This window comes from Parasteatoda tepidariorum, chromosome 1 (genome assembly GCF_982258835.1).
Source record: "Parasteatoda tepidariorum strain Cologne lab strain chromosome 1, Ptep-v5.0, whole genome shotgun sequence".
Classification (NCBI taxonomy): Eukaryota; Metazoa; Arthropoda; class Arachnida; order Araneae; family Theridiidae; genus Parasteatoda; species Parasteatoda tepidariorum.
In genome coordinates, this window is record NC_141755.1 from 107,144,621 (window position 1) to 107,168,235 (window position 23,615).

A 23,615-nucleotide genomic window follows, 5' to 3' on the forward strand; every position below is an offset into this window, starting at 1 on the left:
AATAATTTCCAACCAAACTAATGTACAACCCAAATAATGATATGAAAGCGCATTAATTGTTCCGAAAATTAACTAGTGTTCGAAGTAAAGCATCAACTTTGTAAATTTATGAGAAAAACAATATAGTATTTTTCAATATAAAAAGAACGGAAGAATTCATTTTTAGACGACAACTTCCGAATTGGAAAGAGCTAATCAGAAGATGTAAATAAAGTTTAATCAAATAGTTTAGATCTTAAAGTGTAAAGACGGCACTTTCAGAAAAATGTATTTCATTTGATTTTAACAACCAAAGGAAAATTTTAATTAAGCAAATAACGAGATAGAATTTTATACAAACTATGCAAACAAAATAATGGAAAAAAAGTATTTATTGATTGAAAAACTAACTCTTATTTGAAATAAAGCATCGAAGCTTGCAAAAGGGACAAATTGCCTAAGACTGAGTTTAGAAAGCTCAGTATGGAAGAAATAATCCTAACATCGTTTTTTATTTTACAGTGCAGGTAAATGTACATTGTAGGCACATATTTCACACATTTATGCATTTTTAAAGAGCTTTTATGTTAATATTGAATGAACGCACAAATTGCTAATTTTTATACCTTAATTTTTTAAAGGAGAGGTTAAAAATAATAAACTAACGTAGTTTAAAGAGAAAATTAAATTTCATTAAAACATAGATTTGATAAAATCTGCAGTTTTTGAAGATATTAAAATTTTTCAGAAACAACTCAACTACTCAAAACTGATAAAAGTTCTCTCTTAACCGACCTTTAGTTAAGTTTGAAAATCTGTTTACAAATTTGAATTTATGTTGAACTATGTAAGAAATTAAATCTGAAATGTTTGCTGAAAATTTAACTTAGAACTTCACAAGAAATAATTTATAAAAAAGATTAAACAAGAAGAAATTTTTAAACAAATTTTTGACCTTGTATTTAAAAATCAAAGATAATTTAATTGGACTTACGTACAAATGACAAGTTTTAACCGAGAAAAAATTAAAATTCATAAGAGAATTTAGAAGCTTGCATTCTATTGAAAAAAATCAAAAAGTTATTAGCTAAAGAGATTACAAGTGCCAAAACTTTTGATTGGACTCTTCGTTATGCAAACACTTTTTCTGGTTTGACAAAGAGTATGCTTAGATTAATTTCGATGGAATCTAAAATGTTCATTTTATGAAAAATCTAAACTTTTTGAACAGTTTGAAACTAGAATTAAACACATTTAGTTGTTCTCTTATACCATTGAAGCAATGGGGGTGCGCTTGTTTTCCAGCGCCGTCATCCATTGCCAAGAATATTACTATTGCCACACATATTAGTCTACCAGTTTAGAGGGCGGACCCATTCACACATCCACAAATCGTAAATTTGACCTGAACTAGAGAACGATCAATTTCCAATCAGTACCCCCAGAAGTAAGATTTGTTATGGAAATATGGGACTAGTTCGGGAGACATTGGTGACCAGACAGATTTAACGTGCACCAGTCACCATTTAATAATTTCTTCGGTAGGCGGCGATCCAACTCACGATCTTTGGACATGGGCCGAACGCCCTTCCGACCAAGCTACCCCTGCCCCCATATGCTTCGTTGTAAATCAGTTAATCTAAGGTTGTATGTCAAAAACTAGTGTTCAAATATATTCCTAAGATGCCCTCGTAATCTTTAGTCCACCAACATCCTGAGCCACACAGCAAGAGTGACACTTAACTTCAAATTTTGCCCAAACTATATATTAGAAAAAACTTTCTAGTAGAACCGTAAAAATTCCATTTTGTGCGAGAGTATTAAATACTGGAATTTTTCTAATCCCGATCCTTAATCTGCAAATTAAAACCACACTAAAAACATCAAAAAACTTTAACCAAAAATTTAATTTATTTTCAATATAAAATACACAGTACAGATACGTTTACACTTTCTTTTAGTATAGTCTAGCATTACAAAAAACTAAAAATCTGTAATCACAATACTTTTATGATATATAGTATAAATATCAGGGTAAAATTTCTTTCAATTACTGTAAAAAGTTTCAAACACTAGTTCAATACAATTATACAATGTAAACATTTACCACTAATTTGTTTCGTTAAACATTTACTACTAATTTGTCCCGGAAAAAATTCAGTATTAAAAATGACAACGTTTTCATTTCGTTTATGATAAATTTTCCACATTACTAAAAGCAGGTGATTAATAAATGGCATAATATTGTATATTGCAACTAGATCTAATAATCCTGGTATTGCAACTAAATCTGATAATTTTTAAATTAAACATTTTAGATCTTTGTAAAAGGACTGTTTTGTTGACTAGAGTTTTACAGCATGTTATAAAAAAAAAATCAAACTTCAGAAATTTTACTAGCAGAGGGGAAGGAATTTCCAAGCAGTTCAAGTTATTAAATTTTAATCCACTAGAATTTAATTTTGTTTAGTATAAACTAAACTTTGAAAAAGAGATTTCTTCGATTCATCCAAAGTGAAAAGCCTCCTTTCCAAAATGATAGATTAAGTTTCATTAAATTTTAAATCCAAATAAAACGTAGTCTTCTTGCTAATGTAATTGATAGAGTTTACAACGATTCCTTTTCATGTGAATTTGTTCTGTTACTAATTCTATTAAAATAGAAATGTTCGCAATCTAGATATATAAATAAAACCAACTCTGCGATTATGAAAACACTTTAAAATTAAGTAAAGTGTCAGAAATTCAGAAAAATTTTACATGTTGGTTGCTGATTATTCAAACTTTGGCATCTTTAATATTTCTTTAAAATTTGCAAAACTGATTTGGATTTATCATAGTAAATATACTAAAGCAATATAGTTCTATATTCAAATTTATACTTTATAGTTTGGTATAAGTTAGGACAGGATTTTTATACCAATATTGTTCTTATATACGTATTAGATTAATTTATTGTCCAACGCTTACAAATTAATGAGATTCAAAAATAAAAATACATAAATTTCTTATCTAACTCAGAGTAGCATCAATATACATCAATGACATTTACATTATGAAAAATTATAATTTATGAATTCCGTTAGGTACATATTTTATAATATAAGTTTCATTTTATACTATACACATAGATTACACATTCGATATCTAAGACAAGACTGATTACATAAAGCCTAAAAAGCAGTGGAATATACAGTTTAAGTCGATGTTAATTTAGCTGATACAAAATATTTAGGAAAAACAAAAAGTTTAAAATTTGAATAATTGTCTTAAAGTAGAATTTAATTAAAAATAGTATTAAAAGTAAATGAAATAAAATGTACACTTTACAAGTTAATGCACTGCATAACCTTCTCTTGTTTGTAAAAAAAATTCAGGTTTCCCAAACACAATTTTAAAATATACTGATCCAAAAATATTAAAATTGACCTAAAAATAAAAAATTATTTATCTAATAATAAATCGTTAATTTAAAGAAATTTTCTAAGTGCTTAGAATTTTGAATAAACAAAACTGTTAAATGCAATTTAATGAAACTCACTCAGGTCGGTAATTGAATTTGTTTTCACAAGACTTTAATAAAAGTACGAGTTAATTGTTAAAGTTTTAGTTTTCACAGACACTTTGCTAAAATTTCAAAATCTACAAAAAGTTTTACTACCATTTTAAGCCGATTATAAGGTTATATAGAGAAAGTACGATAACTTTAATAGTTACGCACGTTTAGCATACACATCTTAGTTTACCGTTATCTCGAGTCGTTTAAAACCAATTTTCGTACAACTTAAAAATTAAATATTATTAAATACTTAAATATTATTTTGAATACTAAACATTTTTTTTATCCAGCTCTCACTTCCTTAATTTCTAAGTTACAATATATCACTTTGACGTCTTAAATTTCTTCACAAAAAGAGAGTTCTAAATTAAAGTATAACTGCTGAGAGTTTTTACGTACGGCAACGTACACTGAAACTTTCGAAACTGCTGAACGAGTGTGGGGGACGAAGAGGGCCGTCTGCCGCTACCATTTCTCACTCCACACTTTTGTAGGACGGAAAATTTCGAAATTTTCAACAAGTGTTTTTGTTAACGCTATATCAATCTCCAAATCAAACAGAAAGATTTCAAAGAATTAATAGTAAAGCGTTAATAGCGTTTAGAAGTCTACGAATCTCAATAAAGTTTAAAACTATTTGATTTCAGTAGCGCAGAAAATTTTTGATTACTCTTTCTAAAAATGTCAAATTGCGATTGTACGATTGAGTAATGCACCGATGATTAATTTATTCAGTATTCCTGCTACCAAATTAACAGTTAATATTCTGCGTGCGTGCGCGTATGATACTACTTTCGCTCTATAAGATAGAACTGCATTTTTTTCGTAAAACTTTAGGATGCTTTAAACGTTTTAAATACTGTAAATATTACATCAGGCAAGGTATTACGAAGGTGCAATTTGAAGGGAAAAAAAATCAAACAATTTGGAAAGGTACAAAATGCAGTACTGCACCTTTTACGGTAATTTGTAAACTTTAAGTAATTGTTTCTTTATAGATAAGCATTTCATTACATTAAAAAAATACGATTTCTTAACAAACTTTAAAAAGATTTTAAGCTCTGTTTAGTACTTTATGAAGGAATTCACGATTTGTTTTCGCTAAGAAAAATACTGTTCTACATACCAATATTTTACTTTAAAAAGAAAAACTTAAAATTTAGGCAAAACTGAAATTTTAGTATTCCAAATCAAAATTTTCGAAAAATTGAACTTTATAAATTTTTTTTTACGAAATTTTCTCTACAACGTTAATTTAAAATTTTTTTTTTTACTCAATTCTGCATAATGTTTGGTGCTTTATAGGAATTTAAGGAAACTAATTCCACCACTGAAGCAACAAGTTAGTGTTAGATGTTAAGATAAGTTAAGTGATTAGTAAATTAGGAATTATTTTGTTACTTCAGCAGCAAAATTAAGTTTCATTAAACGTCCTAAAAATTATGAAAATTTGCTAAACAAAAATATTGTAATTTTATTTGTCTTTAAATATAAAAATGCTATAGCCTTCAAGTACTTTACCAAAAAAAAAAAAAAAAAAAATGCTAAAAATAGTTTTAGTTAATTTGTTGAAATTGTTTCCCCTCATAACACGTTAATGTCTACAACTGGATACATTATCCGGATAATGTATCCAGACTTTTAAATAAAAATTATCAAAGTAACTGCTTGTTTTTACATTAATTTTTTAAATTTTATATTTTGCGTTAACTACACTAAGTCATATAAACCTTGGCATGAGAGTTCGTATATTAATTACTTTAAATGAAAGTTAAAGTATGTAGAACAGTAAAAACATGCGAAATTAAATTTAGAAAACCTAGAATTTGAATTTTTTCCCTTTCAGTAAGCACCTTTATAATACCTGCGTTTCACGAGTAAAACCTCCCCCTATTATGCTCTGTATGAATACCTTCCTTTGTTTTTCAAAAATTACCAAGCTTTTATTCTAGCTTTGCACACGAGAGTTTTAATTTTATGTTACAGTATACAAATGATATATTTCTTCAAATGTATTCAAAAAATTCAAATATATCAAATTACTTAAATTTGGATTTAAAGTAATATCGAACATTATAATTTGCGTGTGTTCACTGTCCATGTTTAAGTTTATTTCAGTCTAGCCTTTGATTCAAAGTTATGAATCCGTGAAAAGTGCAGAGGATATTTCGAAATTTTATTTCTCGCAATTTTGGTGTATAGAATTTTGTGTGGATCCGTTTCAGTTTCGTTAAAGGAATTTTTATTCACAAAACTTAATACATCAATAAGGAAGAAATGAGATATGTCTGCGAACTTGTTTAGAAATTTTATTTTTGAATGTTCTAGCATGAATACTAAAAGCTAATTTAAATAGTTTGGTAACTACTGCAAAACAAAGTTCATAAATTATGCAATTGGAAACGGTAATAACTGTTTAATTTAAGAGTTTTTGTATTTAAGTCACTTTTTCGAAGTTTGAATGTCGGATTTAAGTTAAAATTAAATTGTGCCAAAATTTACCCTCCAAATAAATATAAATTTAGAAAATTTAAGCTTAGATCATTCTAAAGCACTTTAGCATTGTAGTACCGAAACTATAGTACGACCTTTTCTACCTACTTTTATTTACGATTTATTCACTTTAGTTCACATTGTCTAAATTACCAAAAAGAATAGAATTTGCTTATCATAAAACTTAATTAAAATTTAGTTTATTTTGAATACTGAACATTGTTTTTTATCCAGCTCTCACTTCAACTTCTAAGTTACAATATCTCACTTTGAAGAACGTTCTAAATTAAAGTACGTCAGAGCGGAGAGTTTTTACGTACAGCAACGTACAAGTGGGGAAGAGGGAGCAGACCTGCCGCCTACAGCTACCAATTCAAACTCCACACTTGCTCAGAAATTTCAAAATTTTCCGTCTTACACAAGCTTTTATGTTAGCGCTATATCAATCTCCAAATCAAACAGAAAAATTTCGAAAAATTAATAGTAATTAAATTAATAGTGTTTAGAAGTCTACGAATTTCAATTAAGTTTTAACCTCGAATTTAGTAGCGTAGAGAATTTTTGGTTACTCTTTTTAAAAATGTCAAATTGCGATTGTAGATTTGAGTAATGCACCGATGATTAATTTGAACTAACAGTTAATATTTGGAGCGCGAACGGTACTACTTTCGCTCTAAACCCCCTTCAAGAAGGTCTAAACAACTGTGTGCAATCCTGGTGTTTCGATTTAAATTAAGAACCGTAATCGTCCTGTAATTTGGCTGTTTATTTTATAGAATTTAAGCTTATCTGTCAAAACTAACTACGTTTGCGTAAAAAGTACTTAAACGTTAAACTTAAATTTCACTGTAATTAAAATTTCGGTCAAATTTTATTTTAATATATATATATAACTCATACCTTTATTAAAAAACATTGCCTACCTATTCTAGTAGTACACAATTTCAACTTAACATCTCAGGCACACAGATTTCCAGAACAGGTAGAATTTCTATAAAATTCTTAAAACATTACTACAGTATGAAACGACATAAAATTCTATCATTCGTCAACTGATCTCATGCTGGCATTGAGCTACGAAACTGGAATAGAAAAAGAGCAGTAATTTCCTAAATATAGCCTAACGGCCTTAACTCGATCAAATTTTCAATGTTTAAAGAGAGCAGGCACATTTTAAAAATCAATTTAACTGTTATGAAATTTTATATAACCAGAGCTTATTCTACTTCCCATTACATAATATACTAGCTCATAATAACTTTGTTCGGTCTCTTAGAAATTTTGAAAACTTTGGGAAAACTTTAATAAAAGCATTTTCATAACTTTTCATATTAAAACGCAGCAATCTGTTTTAATACAAATCCTTATTTTTTTAAAAAAATTTATAGAGATTTAAGACACAAGACAGTATAATTCCTTGATAGCTAATGATGCTTTAAATTTTAGACTGGATTCTTTCTGTAGAGTTGAAAATAGTAAAAATCTATATTAGAGGAAAATATGGTATCGGACGAGGGGTGCAGGCGATTAAGAAAATGTGTACAGTCCTTGTAGACAGCTATATTTGCATTTTGTTTTATATGTGCTTCTTATAATTGTTTAATATTTTGTTTTTACCTTTTCTTTTTAAGAATTTTAAAGCTTTTATTAGTGAAAATTCCGTACTACAGTTAAAATTAACTAATAAAACTTTAAGATAGAACTGCATTTTTATCTTGAAACTGTTTTCAACGCTTAAAAATACTCAAAATATTACATCCGGCAAGATATTACGAAGATGCAATTTGAAAAAATCACAAACAATTAGGAAAGGTACAAAATGTACTACACCTTCACGATAATAAATTTGTAAACTTTCAAGTATTAGTTTCTTTAAAGAGAATCATTTCATTTAATTATATTTAAAAATTTACGATTTCTTATTAAGCCTTAAAGGTTTTTAAACTGCTGTTTAGTATTTTATGAAGGAATTCACTATTTTGTGTACGTAAAAAAAATAAAAACTGTTCTACATGCTACTATTTTACATTTTTAGAAAGAAAAACTTAAAATTAACGGCATAAAGAAAATTTTGCAAAAAATCTATAAAATGTAATTTTTCCAGAAACTTTTGGTTTAATAATATTCCCGTTTTGCCTAAATTTTAAGTCTTTTTACTCAATTCTGCATAATATTTGCTGTTTTAGGGGAATTTAAAGAAACTTATTCCACTACTGAAGCAGCAAGTTAGTGTTAGATGTAAAATGTTAAGGTAAGTTAAGTGATTAATAAATTACGGATTATTTTTCTACTTCAGCAGCAAAAATAAGTGACATTAAACTTCCCTGAAAATTTGCCAAACAAAAATATTGAATTTTATTTTTTTTTAAATATATAAACGTTACAGCCTTTGAGTACTTTAACAAAAAAATACTCATTCATAAAAAAAAATCAGTTTAGTAAGTTGAAAATTTTTCCTCCTTCTAACTCGTAAATGACTACAACTTTTTTAAATTATCCAGATAATATATCCAGACTTTAACTATTGATGTAAAAGCAGTTACTTCGATTACAATTTTTATTTAAATTTTATAATCGGTCTTAACTACACTAAGTCTATATAAACCTTTGCATGAGAGTTTGTATATTAATTATTTCAACTGCAAGTTAAAGCATGTAGAACAGTAAAAATATGCTCAATTATACAATTAATTTAGGAAACCTAAAATTTTCAGTCCTGCTTTCCTTTTAATGAGCACCTTTATAATATCTCCCTCTGCTTAGAGAGTAAAACATTCCTCTATTAAGTTAAGACTGAATTCCTTCCTTTGTTTTTCAAAAATTTACTTAGCTATAAATCTAGTTTTGCACACGAGAAGTAAATTTATATTACAGTATACAAATAATATATTTTTTCAATGTATTTAAAAATTTAAATTAAATTTATTAAATTTGTATTTAGAATAGTATAGCTTATTATGATTTGTGTGTGTTCAATGTCAAGTTTATGATTCCAAGTTATGAATCCGTGAAAAGTGCAGGGGTGGAGGATATTTAGAAATTTTATTTCTCACAATTTTGGTGTATAGAGTTTGTGTGCATCCGTCTAAATTCAGTTAAAGGGATTTATTACAAAACCATTAATGCATCAATAAAGAAGAAACGAGACATGTCTGCGAATTTGTTTAGAGATTTTATTTTTGAATGTTCTAGCATGAATAATAAAAGTTAATTTAAATAGTTTGCGAACTACTGTAAAACAACGTTCATAAATTAGGCAATTATATATAGCAATAACTCTTTAATTTAAAAAATTGTATTTAAATCACTTTTTTGAAGTTTGAACGTCAGGTTTTTGTTAAAATTAAATTGTGCCAAAATTTACGCTCCAAATAAATACAAATTTAGAAAATTTAAGCTTAGATCATTCTAAAGCACTCTAGCATTGTAGTACCGATACTATAATACGACTATTTGGTATAGGAGTTCCTGATTGAAAAGCCCCATTCTACTTCACGCTAATATGAACCAAATTACCCCTCGTAAAAGAATAAACTAAAAACTAAAGTTCGAATTAAAACTTTTTTTATAACGGAATTTTTAAGCATTCCAAAAAAATATGGTTCACAAGTTTTCTTGGTACAAGGTGAATGTCTAGTACAAATGTTTTAAATTACTGGTATCATGGCAGCGACAGTTTTTTAAAAAAATGGATTGATACAATAAAGTTAAACGACGAGAACAGTTTAGAGTTTAGGAAAACTGAGTGCTTGGGGAAGATAGAAATATGGCAGATTAAATTGCATTTAACAGAAATGTACCTAAAACATTTTGCTAGAAATTTTGAAATTTTGCGCAGAGGGCTTAAAAAGTAAATCTTCGTAAGAAAATTAAGACTAAAACTTTCTCGAATACCTTAAATTCCAGCAAAAGTTTTTTTAAATATTAAAGCCAAAATCTAATTTTTTTAAGCTAGTATTTATATCAATCATAAACTTTTACATAGTTAATTTACTTTTCAAAAACAAGAGAAATTATTATAGATGAAATCTGTATTAGTATCAATCTGTACATCTTACAGATAACAAGGAAATTTGCAATGAAAAGCACCGAAGATACGAGACCAGTCAATAGAACATAAATAAATGTTGAAGACCTGAACGCTGCAATTATGACAGCCATGTAGCAGATAAATCGCCATGTAGTTTATCGTAGAAGAAATACATGAAACCAGTAGTTCCTATCTGCCATTCTGAAAACAAAAATATTTGTTACTTCCTAAGCAAGGAAAAAATGCTAAATCCTTAAAATTAGTGATCTAAACTCAAAAAATTGCGGCTACGACATTATATTTAGGTGTAGTGAAGCGCCATACATACTTCTATTGATCTAGATGTTTCCGTACATCAATAATACTCTTTTACACCACTTTCAGTAAAGTTTGTCATTTGTAGCTGTTTTACTAAAATTTGTAATTTCCATAAGAGGACGCCATGTCGCGGAATAAAATTTTACTTATTACGATACAGCAATAGTCATTCATTTAGGATGTACGTATTCAATATTTCTTAAAATTCGTTAAGGAAACACAACATTCAGAAGGCTTGAATCCAAAGCAAATAGAAATAGAATTATTTCTTTTACAGATTTATCTAAATTTTCTGAGAAAATTTAGATATAACTAGAAACAAACTTGTTTTTGTGGAATGTTTAACAAAGTGGAAATCGAACTTCTTTTAAACAAAAAATGTCAATTATTTGAGAATTTAAAAACTTACGACAAGATTTGTGAAAATATTCCTGAAAATATTCCTGACTGGAATGAGTTTGGTGACATCATTTATTTATTTCAAATTACATCTTTTAACATTTATGTGAAATCGCGATTTGGTATTAACTAGAAATAACACAATTTTAAGAATTTTTCATCATATTCGGGTAGATATTACACGAGTGTTTACAGTAAAAGAAAGGATTTTGCACATAAAACAAATCTTGAAAAATAGAAATAGATGTGGAAATTCTAATTGAAAATTTCTTAAAATTTAATTCAACACTCCGTGTTATATGTTAACAAATTTACTGATTTTTGCACCATTTATATTTAATAATTAAAAATATTTAGATCAGGGTTGACAAGATTTCACACAGAATTACACAAGGTAAAAGGAGTTTTTTCTCGTCCAAAACACTTCCGTCTAAAACTAAATTACAAAATATCAATTAAGCATTATGTTCCGTATTTGTAAGTTACGCTCTTGGCGTTCGAGCATCTCCCCATGGCACACTGTAAATACGCCAACTTGGCAAGCTGTCTATGTTTGTACGCCACAGTCTACCTACACCCGAAAGGAAAACTCAAATAAACTCCTTTTATACAAACGCTTTCTCTTTATTTTTATGCCACCCCTCCGCACATTTTGGTCCTAAGCGACCCGGAGGTGATCCAGAACCTATGGAATACTGAAGAAACGCTTTAGATTGAATTTAATAAAATCCCGCTAAAATATGGCAAATATCATGGCCTTAAACCGCAAGCGTGGCAGCATAAAAAGCCAGCTTACGAAACTAAATGTCCTCACAGAAGGACAAGACAATATGGACATTTCTGAGCTCCAGGCTCAATTGGATATTGTGCTTAGTATCCAACAGAAATTCGAAACGCTGAAAAGATGACTACTACAAAATCGCAGAGGAAGATTTCCAGAATGTCGAGGCCTCTCTCTTCGAAATGGATGACAACATTCAAAAATTAGAGGTAAGCCTCAAAACCTCTATTAGTAAATCAAAAACTATAAACATTGTGCAAAATCAAAGTGTTGATAATTCTATTATCAGTGATCAGCCTAAAAAGGCGTTAATTAAACTCCCGAAAATCCCACTTCCTTTTTTCAACGGAAAATTAGAGGAATGGAACTTGTTCAAAACGCAATTCAATAGCCTAATTAGTGAGAATCCGGAAATTTCGGAAAACGAAAAACTGTATTACCTACGAGGATCCTTAAGGGGTGAAGCGAAGGTAGTAGAAACGTCAGACGATAATTTTGGATCATTATATAAAGCCTTAGAACAACGATATGAAAATAAAAGACTTGTAGTTGATTGCCACATCAAAAACATACTTAAAATCCAACCTATTAAACAAGAATCTGCCAGAGAACTTCGTAATATTTTGGACAATATCAAGAAAAATCTTAGATCATTAAAAATACTAGATTTCAATAGAGACAAACTTTCTAATGTTTTTTTTTTATTAAATATCATTCTAGATAAATTAGATCGCGAAACTCGTAAACAATTTGAATTGTCTCTTAAAGATAATGAAGTTCCTGATTTTGACACATTTTTAGAAAGAAGATACCAAATATTAAATAGTATTAATGCGAACACATTATAAGCGAGATTTCTGTCTTAAGCTTTAAAATGGCTCTGGGTATAAAGCGTTAGCCTATAAATATGATTCCAACTTTATATCGTATAGCAGGGGTGGCCAACCTGCGGCTCGCGAGCCACATGCGGCTCTTTGAAGGATTATTTGTTGCTCTCGATAAATGTACCGTAGTACCCTTCTCATTTTTGTGCTATTATATTTTAATATTTTTCTGAATATTTTCATTTGTATAGGTGAGTTCTCCATTTCCAATATAATTATGAACCCAAAAGCATCTGAAGAATTAGAACTAATAAAGATGCAAGATGATAGAGCTCTACAATTAAAATATAAAACGACCAGAATCGAAGTATCCAGAATTTAAAAAAAAAGACTGTCTAATTATTTCAATATTCGGAACAATGTACTTAAGTTAATCAATTTATTCCACTTTAAAATTCGTGAAATCCAAACACCGAACAGTATTAATTAACCAGCATCTCGAAGAATTACTGAGAAGTGCTGTCACCAATTATTCACCAAATTTTGAAGAATTATCAAAAGTAGTAAAATAAATGTGTTTATAATTTTTAAATTCAACACGTATATTTTGTACTTTTATACATATGTTTTCAATAAGTATAATTTCAGCAGAAAAAATTTTTAATACCTTTTTTTGCATACCTTTTAAATACGTATTTAATCGCAGCTCGCGAAAAATTTTAAATTTTGAAAAATGGCTCTACTATCAAGGAGCTTGGCCACCTCTGTTGTATAGTGTAAAGTTAACTATGCTGACTCTTGTGTACCTTATGGACTGTAATTATAAGTTATGTTGTTACTACATTTTTAAAAAATATGGCGTCTACTTTACACCAAGTTCTTGGTTCTCAGCCGTGGGGGTTTAAGGGCTAGCCTTCCAATGTGGTGAACCGGACCCGAATCCATTAATGGCTGGTTGACAGTAATTTCGTTCCAAATATGCCCCAACCACAGCGCTGATGCAAAATATCCTCAGTGGTAGACAGATCATGTGTTACAGTCACCTTGCCCTCAGGCTAACCGTGGAAGGTTATTTTGGTCTTCCTCTCCATGTAACGCAAATGCGGGTTAGTTCCATCAAAAAGTCCTCTACGAAGGCAAATACCCCCCCCCCCAATACTTGATCCAAAAGTTCCCTTGTCTTCTAGATTCGATCCAAAATTAAAAGGCTGCGTAGTTGAACATTACTAGTAGTAAACCCAAAAATTGGGTCTGCTGTTCAATGACAGTTACAGTATAAAATTAAAATAAGCTTTAAAATTTTTCATGAACTACTAAATGTGGGAGTCTTAAGCATATTCAATAGAAACTAATTCAAAAAGAGTTTTATTATTTGTTCACCTTAACTAGATTCTTATCCTCAAGGTGAAGCATTCGTGTGAATATTTCGTAAATATTTAATATTTCAATATAATATTCTTTTATGTAATAAATTTTATATATATTTGTCACTGGTCAATATTTTAATATCACAGAACCAAATATGAACACATAAAATTTTATAAACTTAACTTTAAAAGAACGTCTAACTGTGGAATCACCCTTTCGAAACTAATTTAGTTTTAATTTCCAAAAACCTTTCGGGCACGTTAAAAACTATTTCCTGACCAATTAGTAAACAAATCTTAAAATTGAATAAGTGAATTATTCAACGTTTGTGATTCAATAATCACCCAAACTGTGTTTAAATAATTACTAACCATTTGATATACAAACATAAATCATTATTTTCGTATAAACTAATACACAAGTCAATCTATCAATGGCAAATTTTAAAAGCCAAACTGAAAAAAAAAAACTTTAAACTTATTTTTAAAAAATTTTAAAATTCTAATAATTTAGACATAATGAAAAAGAAATAAACTATGCTGCCAGTTCATAGAAAGTTGAACAATTCGTCAAATTATAGACTTCTCAACTTAGCAAAAATATTTTAAAGTTTGGGTTGAGACTGAAATTTACCAGTACTATTTGCAAATTAAAGGAGAATGCAGATTAATTGTCTGGAGTTTAAATTTATGAATGTTTATAAGCTAGATAGAGGATTTTGAAAATTTTTTCAAAAGGATTCCTTTAAATAATTTTAAATTTAGAACGAATAACTAAGTTCTAGATGCGACTATCAGCACCTTATTTCTATGCCTCCTAAATTATCAAGATGAAACTTTATAAATTTAATTTATACGAATTTCTTCACTATTTCGAGTAATAGAATCTATGTACTATTCACAAACAATTAAATTTAACGATCTCAAATATTTATGGGCCAATAATTTATAATCTTTATAAAAGTATTTTCAGATAATACTTAACGTTATTTAACTTTTTATAACTGATAAGAAAATTTGTCATTTCAATTTTAATCACTTAAAATTTAAAGGCAGCTGATTTGCATAATTTTTTTATTTTTAGGAGTTTAAGAAAAAAAGATAACATTTATTTAAAAATAAGTATGACAGATCAGTTTTGCAAAATTTTAGGTTTTCGAAATAAATTTTTGGACGTTGTGGAACCTCTAAAAATTACGAACTACGCCCTAAAAATATTTTATGTAATTTATTATGAGTTAACAGTCACCTGAGCGAATTGTACAGTTTTTACTTTACGCAATTGAAGCAAATTACATTACTTTCCCCAAAGCAGAAAACTTTAAAATTAAAATACTCAAAATAAAATACTCAATTCCACTGCATCAGAAAATTAGATAAGGAAATCGGGTTTAAAAACATAGCAATCTTAATGTTAAATAAATTTGAAGTTAATATTCGGTATACCTCGTGTTAGATCTGAAGAGGCTTAAAAAGTAGACTCACTTCTCTATTATTTTTATATTTTGTCAAACAAGTCAGTCCAGATTGGTTAAAATTTAGATAAATTATAATTTAAAATGAATATAACGATTATAAACAGCTATAACTAATTAAAAATTACTTATCTATAAGATTAACATAGAATGTAGATCAGTGGTTACCAACTGGCGGCCCGCCAAGCGTTTTTGTGGCCCTTTAACTAAAATATTATTTGTCATTTTTGCCTACAATTTTCGTAAGAAATTTGTATGGGTTTACAGTACTTTTCTTTGTTAAAAAACCTAGTTTCTTCGTTTCTGTGAAATTTAACATGCCAACGGTGCAAAAAAAGATTTTTTAAATCAAAATCTACTTATTTTAATTTGTAATTAAATACTTTCGTTTTGTACAACTTGATAAAAATATGACAGTAATATTTAGTGTTCCTTTAAACATAAAATGAGTCCTATATAAAATTTTGATAAAGTTGCGGCCAGTCATTTGACTGATGTTTTTAATTACGGCCTTCGGCCTCATGTAAGGTGGAAACCCCTGATGTAGATGGGTGTAGATGGAATTTTTTTCACGTTTGAAAACGCAACGTCAACCTAGCTTTAAGGTTTTAATATAGAAGGCTGTTTTCCAAGGTTTTGGATTAGGGTAAATGAGCATAGAATAGAGTAGATTGTCTCAGATCTAGTTTTGAGGTTAGAAGGTTTACACGTAAACCGCATAACAAACCTTTTCAGGTTTACATTAAAAGGTTTTTGATGAGTGAAAAAAAACATTAATTTGATATTTCGGCTTAATTTTGAGTTACCCTGTATTTAACGTTTGCACTCTCTGAAAATTTTTAAGTGTTATAGTGACAGCCCTAATTCCTCAAACTGGAGAAAGAAGTTTATCATAAGAACGTAAAAAGGTATCCAGGGTAAAAATATAAGTTATGTAGGGAAAAAACTCACCCTTTTCTTTAAAAGCACTTTAGATGCATTTCCAGTCAAATATTTTCATTGTCTCGTCTCCAGATAAACCCAAACATCTAGCCGAATATTTTCACCATCATTATTGAAGTCGCATCTCCAGATATATTCTCCATAAAACCACTTCCATTTTCTATGTAACCTGGATGAAAATCTGTAAGAGATTGTGATATTACTTTAAAAAACTAAAATTAAAAATACTTAAGAACGTCTTAAAGAGAGATCAACATTTTTAACTGGTCAAAAGTTCGAGTCTTCTAAATCTATGTAATTAGTATAAAAATACAAAAATCAGAACTTTTCGAACATTTGAAAAACTAAATAAAAATTTGCACTAATATTAATCCTCAATAAAGTTTATTTTATATATGTATATATATTTTTTTAAGAAGTCCCAGCATTACCACCACAATTATTGCCAAAAAATTTTCAAATTGTTTCTTATTGTTGGCTTGCGTCGCACTAGAGCTGCACAATTTGCTATTGGCGACGGTCTGGGGAACATACCCGATTAGGATCCAAAGACATGCCATCTCCAATTTTTGGATGGCTCTGCTTCGGTAGCCAGGCGACCAGACGATTTAGAAGCTCCGTATGTGCTGTATACGAAACTAATGGTTGTTGGTTATTAATACTACTAAAACTTAGATTTAGGAATACTATTTTCTAACTATACTGCGATCACAGCAACAAGAGAAAATTTTTTAAAAAGTGAAATGAATTTTCCTTTCATAAAAAAAGCATTGAAGTAAATAAAATAAGACTAAAAATTTATATAAAATATTGATTCAGAGTAACAGATTAAAATATTTGGATATAAACAGTTTTAAGAAAAAAGTATTTTGCAAATAAATCATTTAACCTTACGTTTAAAAAAAAAAATCAAAAGTTAGAAAATAAGAAATTAATATCGATTTTCTCTTTAGAATTTTTGCAAAAACATTTTCGTATGGAATGATAAAATTTGAAAAAAAATTATCAATTTACTGAATTTTATGTTACAGTTTTGTAACTTATCTCAAACGCTTTCAAGGATTCTAAACATTAAGTATTACAGCTACTTCATATTATTAAATCCTGAAATACGATGTACATTTCAACGCTAGCAATTAATATTAGGATTAAATATTTCAAGCATAACAAAGCGTTTAGGTGAGTTCACCCTGGAAAACTAATAACAATAAAGTGCTACGTGTAACTATTTATTGACTACTTATTTTACACTTGAATTATTAGAAAACTAAACGGGAATACATTAAACCACTTTATAAGTATAAGCAAGCAAAATTTGGTAATACAAACTCCGTCTGGTTAATTTAAAAATTACAAGGCGCAATTATTGATACATTAAAATAAATAAGTAAACTTACTTAATAGAATCAAACTTCACAATTTCAGGGCCCACAAACTTCAACTCATAGACAAATTAATTAGTTACGTTTGTAACACCGAAAAATCGACACGAGGGCAATGAAAAAGTAAATAATGCACTCTTATATAGGTTAAAAAAACTGTGCGTGAAATTACTTCCGGCTGCTGGGTTTTGCTTAATTAGTGAAATTTCACGTCTACAGAGTCTCTTTATATAATAAATGTTATACATTTTTCAATGGTCAATATATTTTGAAAATATCGCAGAAACAAATATGAAAGCATAAAACTTTATAAATTTAAAAATGTAAGTATAGCTGCTGAATCACCCTTTCAAACCTAGCGTAGTTTTAATTTCCAAGAACCCTTCTGACACGTTAAGAAACTATTTACTGATCAATTAATCAACAAATTATAGAAATTGAATAAGTGAATTACTCACTTAACGTTAATCACCCTAACGGAATTTAAATAATTTTTTACTAACCATTTAATATACAAACATTAGAATTCATTATTTTGGTATAAACTAATACACAAGTAAATTTATCAATAGCAAATTTTACAAGTCAAACCGAAAAAAAGGGAACTTTAAACCTATTTAAGAAATTTTAAAATTCTAATAATTTAAGCATAATGTAAAAGAAACAAACTTTGCTGCCAGTTCTTAGAAAGTTAAACAAGTTATCAAATTAAAGACTTCTCAACTGAGCAAAAATATTTTAAAGTTTGGGTTGAGACTAAAATTTACCAGTGTTTGAAACTGTAGAAAAATGCCGATTAATTGTTTGAACTTTGAAATTTCTTTTAATTGTATGGAATTTATGAATGTTTATAAGCTAGATAAAGAGGATTTTGAAAATTGAAAATTTTGCTCAAGGATTTCTTCAAATAATTTAAAATTTAGTACGAATAATTAAGTTCTAGATGTGACTATTAGCACTTATGCCTCCTAAATTATTAAAATGAAACTTCATATAAATCTAATTTATAAGAGATTTTTCATACTATTTAGAGTAATAGAAGCTGCGTAATATCCAACAACAATTAAAATTAATGAACTGAAATATTTATTGGCCAATAATTCAGAATTTTTATAAAAGTATTTTCAGGTAGTAGACTAGTAGGGGAGAGTGGGGTCAATTGTAACAGGGTACGATTGTAACAGAGCAAAAATTTCGAGTGTCGGGTTCTAGATTTGGTTCCTAGGTGGTGGGCAAGGTGTATTTAACAAATCTACATGTACACCCCTGATGGCAACCATTTTTATGTACTTTTGAAAGAGTTACATCACAAAAGATATTTTCACGTCACGCAAGTATTTTTTTTGGTATTAGAATATTTTATTGTAACAAAGTAATTTTGTTTAAACAAATAAAAATTAGTAACCGAATATGTAAGTGGACACCTTAATTAACATTTCAATAAAAAAAAAGATTAGTTTTGCTAATTAACTAGCATTGTTTTTAACAAATGAAGCTGAAATGGCGTCTTGGGGACAATTGTAACAATAAATAAAGGGACGATTGTAACAGCTGAAAATAAATAATCTTATGTTTACAAACCATTACTTAACTCTTTAAGAACCACCAATAGTTTCCTATATCATTTATATTATGTTGCATGTGCATTATTTTATTTGTCACCTTTCACAGCATAAATTAAAATTTTTAACCCCTTAAAGTTAAAAGATTAGCCCTTTAGGTCTCTGCTCATTATTTTTACTCCTAAAATATCACTACCATTTTGATCAATAAAAAAAAAACACAACTATGATAATATGTATAATTAACTATGTTTTAGTTGAATTTATGAACTGTTACAATTGACCCCGTAAGTGGGGACAATTGTAACAAGTGCACGACTGTCAAAAATTGTTAATAACTAATATAATAATATTTAAAATCAGGTATTTAATTTTTTTTGTAGTAGAGGATAGTCTACTTTACTCGTCTGTCAATTAATACTAATAATATATTGGATTTTTTGTTAGTTAAAAATAGTTAAGTAAAAAATGTTACAATTGACCCCACTCTCCCCTACTTATCAGTTTTAAAAAGTCAAATAACGTTAAGAAAATTCGTTCATTTTAATCTTTTGCTTAAAATTTAAAGGTTACTGATGTGCATAATTCTCTTATTCTTAGGCGTTAGAAAAATAAAACAGATTTTTGAAAAATGTATGACAACTCAGTTTTGCAAAATTTTAGGTTTTTGAAATAAATTTTAGGACGCTGTGGAACCTCTAAAAATTAAGACTTAGGCCCCAAATATTTTAAATTTATTATGAGTTCACAGTCACCCGACCGAATTATGCAGTTTTTACTTTACGCAATTGAAACAAATTACATTAGTTCCTAAAGCAAAAAACTAAAGTTTATGATAAAAACAATACTCAAAATAAGATTCCACTGAATCAGAAAAAAACAATTGTACAAAGAAATCAGTTTCAAAAACATATTGCAATTATTAAATTAAATAAGTTGGAAGATTCACTACTTGCTTATTTTTATAATTTATTTTTTGTCAAACAAGTCAGCGTTGAGTGATTAAAATTTAGATATCTTATAGGATAATTCAAAGTAAATATAGTGATTACAAACAACTATAACTATTTAATCAAAAATAATTTATCGATATGGTTAACATAGAATGTGAAGTGACGCATAATCCTGTGCATGCGCGAGTTCATAAGTAAAAATAGAGTCCCGTGCAGAAAGTATTCTGGGTGTTAGAATTTGCCATTTAGATTTCACAGTGTAGAGGATATTTCGCCAGCATTACAATCAAGAACCTCCAAATGAAAATATACGCAGATGGCATAAGATGTTCGAAGAAACGGGAAGTTTGTGCAAAGGGAAAAATAGCGGAAGGCCACCTACCTCAGAATGTTTGACAAGAAAGGACTACCGCCTAGATGGGGTCTAGGTGACCAAGGGAAGTTGCATAGAAAAATCTGATGCATTTATGCAAAATGTTGAAATTCCTTCTAGATTTTGTGTAAATTTTATCTATACTTTTTCATTAAATAGTTATAGCCGTTTGTAATAGCTTATATTAATTTTGAACTACCCTATATTTAACGTTTGAAACCAGAAGATTATTAAGTGTTATAGTAACAACCCTAAATTCCTCAAACTGGGGAAATTTTATCATAAAAACGTAAAGATATCCACGGTTAAAATATAAGTTATGTAGGAAAAAAACTCACCCTTTTCTTCATATACACTTTAGATGTATATCCAGCCAAATATTTTTATTGTCTCGTCTCCAGATAAACCTATACATCTAGCCGAATATTTCCAGTCATTATTGTAGTCGCATCTCCAAATAGAGTAGGTCTTTCCATGCATTTAGGCAAACTATTCCACCATCATTATTGTAGTCGCATCTCCAAATAGAGTAGGTCTTTCCATGCATTTAGGCAAATATTTCAGCCATCATCATTGTAGTCGCATATCTAGATATATCCTCCATAAAATCAAATATTTTCCATGTAATCTGAATTAATATCTGTAAGAGATTGTGATATTACTTTAAAAAACTAAAATTTAAAATACTTAAAAACGTCTTAAAAGAGAGATTAACATTTTTAACTGGTCAACATTTTTAACTTCTAAATCTATGTAATTACTATAAAAAAACAAAAATCAGAACCTTTCGAACATTTGAAATAAACTAAATAAAAATTTGCACTGATATTAAACTTTAATAAAGTTTTTAAAAAAATTTTAGTTCTTCCAGCATTACCCCCACAATTATTGACAAAACGTTTAATTAAGATTTCCAACCAACGAAAGTAAATACAAAAGCAAGTTTACATAAATAAATGCTTTGTACAGACATACAAAGAAATCAAAATCCTAAAATTTTCAGCAATAAAACTGTTCCTAAAGTTTTTCAATATAGTAGAACTGGGTTTTAAGAGGCTTTTAAAGTTGTGTAATACTTTGTGTTTTTTTCATAGAGACTAAACCCTAGATTCCTTTTTGTGTTTATAATCAATACTAAGTAGCAAACCTGTTCATTTATATTAAAAAATTAATTTCAAACTATGCACTTATAAAATCCATTAAGGTATCAAAATACACTGAGTGGTTAAAATTTGTATACCATACTCAGATTCTAATATCCAGGATTGGCTAGGAGCCTGCAAATTTAATTGTACGCAAAGTAGTACAGTTTGATAAATAATTAAACTTTAAAAATAACTTGAAGATAAAAATTTGAAAGGAGTCTTGAAGGCTTTGTAGAAATAGTGTAAAATCCTAAATGCAAAGTAGACTAGTAAACAAGGACATTACCTACTTTCTCATAAACAAAATTAAAGCTAACAAGAGTGGTAGATAAATTGTAAATCTTATCGACTTGTGGAAAAAATAAAACTATTTAATTTCGTTGCTCCGTATGCGCTGTATGCGAAACTGGTGGTTGCCGGTCACCAATCCTTAAGAAAATTAGATTTAAAAAAATATTTCTAACTATATTGCTATCATAGCAGCAAGAGAAAATCTTTTTAAATTTCAATGAATTTCCTTTCATTAAAAAGCATCTAAGAACGTAAATAAAATAAGACTAAAAATACTCAGTTATGGAAAATATTAAAATCCTAATATTATAATCTATTGTTCTGAATAAACAGCTCTTAGAACATACTTTTAATAACTAGTTTGACCGTACTATAAAAGAAAGCAAAATTTTGAAAATAAGAAATTTGTATAAATTTACTTTTGAATGTTTGCAAAATAAAATTTTCGTATAAATTACAGGATGTTAAAATTTGAAATATTTATAAAATTGTAACATAAAATTCAGTAAATTGATAACGTATCTCAAACGCATTCAAGGATTCTAAAATTAAGGATTATAGCTATTTCATATTATTATATTCTGAAATACGATGCACATATGAACATATAGGATTAAATATTTCAAGCGCAACAAAACGTGTAGGTGCGTTTACATTGGGAAACCTAGAACAACAAGTACTACGTGTTACTTTTTATTGACTACTTATTTTACGCTAGTTGAACTGCTACAAAATATAAACTAGAATACATTAAACCACTTTATAAGTATAATCAAGCAAAACTTGGTAACCCAAACTCAGTCTTGTTAATTTGAATTTACTAGGCGCAATTATTCATACATTAAAATAAAGAAAGTTAACTTACCTGATCGAATCAAACTTCACAATTGCAGGGCACACAAACTTCAAATCATAGACAGATTATTTACTTTTGTTCTTAACACCGAAAAACTTGACTCGTTCGTTGTAATAGAACTGGACAACTGAGGCCTTAAAAAAATCGACTCGTAGGCGACGAAAAACTAAATATCGCACTCTTATATAGGTTAAAAAAAACTGTGCGTGAAATTACTTCCGGTTGCTGGTTTTTGCTTTAATAAGTGAAATTTCATATGTATAGAGTCTCTTTGTCCTAATGGTATTTTCCTGCCACCAAACGTTGTGAATGATAGAGATGGTGGGTTCGAATCCAGCCGTAACCTGGTTGTATTTTTGGACTGAACTTTCTTATTTTGTGATATTTGATTTTCCACTTTACAAGAATTTATAAGTCATTTCTTTGTATATATAAGCTCATAACCCTGATTATGTATGAACTGGGGCCTCCCTTGCAGAGCGGTATCACTCGCCAAAAGCTGTGCAAAGCGTGGAGGTAGCGGGTTCGAATCCCGCTGTTACACTGGATGTATCTTTTTGCTCTCCTTCTATTTGACAAAGGTTTATAAGTCTAAATTGAGAACACATGCCTGCAAATGTATGTAAATCCAATAAACCAAATAAATAATATGCATGTACTATGAACAAATGGTTGAGGTCCTCATGGCCACTGAGTATTGTCAATCCGCTAAACATTCTAAAGCGTAAAGGTCGTGGGTTGAGTTCCCACTTTAATCCAGAATGTATCTTTCATTCTTACTATACGATTTTAATTAGTAACTTGTTGTGCCCTGTCCTTTCTTTTGAATTAAGCACATAGGTCTGTATTTATTCACTTATCTGAATGCATATCCAGGCTTGTATGC

At 28.8% G+C, this 23,615-nt stretch overlaps 1 long non-coding RNA gene across 1 annotated transcript; it reads right to left on the reverse strand.

The window, feature by feature from the left end:
• Positions 1 to 9,780: 9,780 nt before the first annotated feature.
• LOC107445371 (uncharacterized) lies at positions 9,781 to 22,886 on the reverse strand. Its single transcript, XR_001584247.4, has 4 exons — positions 22,739 to 22,886; positions 20,776 to 21,077; positions 16,177 to 16,348; positions 9,781 to 10,262 (listed from the first exon to the last, which is right to left on the reverse strand). It is a non-coding gene; the product is annotated as an uncharacterized LOC107445371 (long non-coding RNA).
• Positions 22,887 to 23,615: the final 729 nt, after the last annotated feature.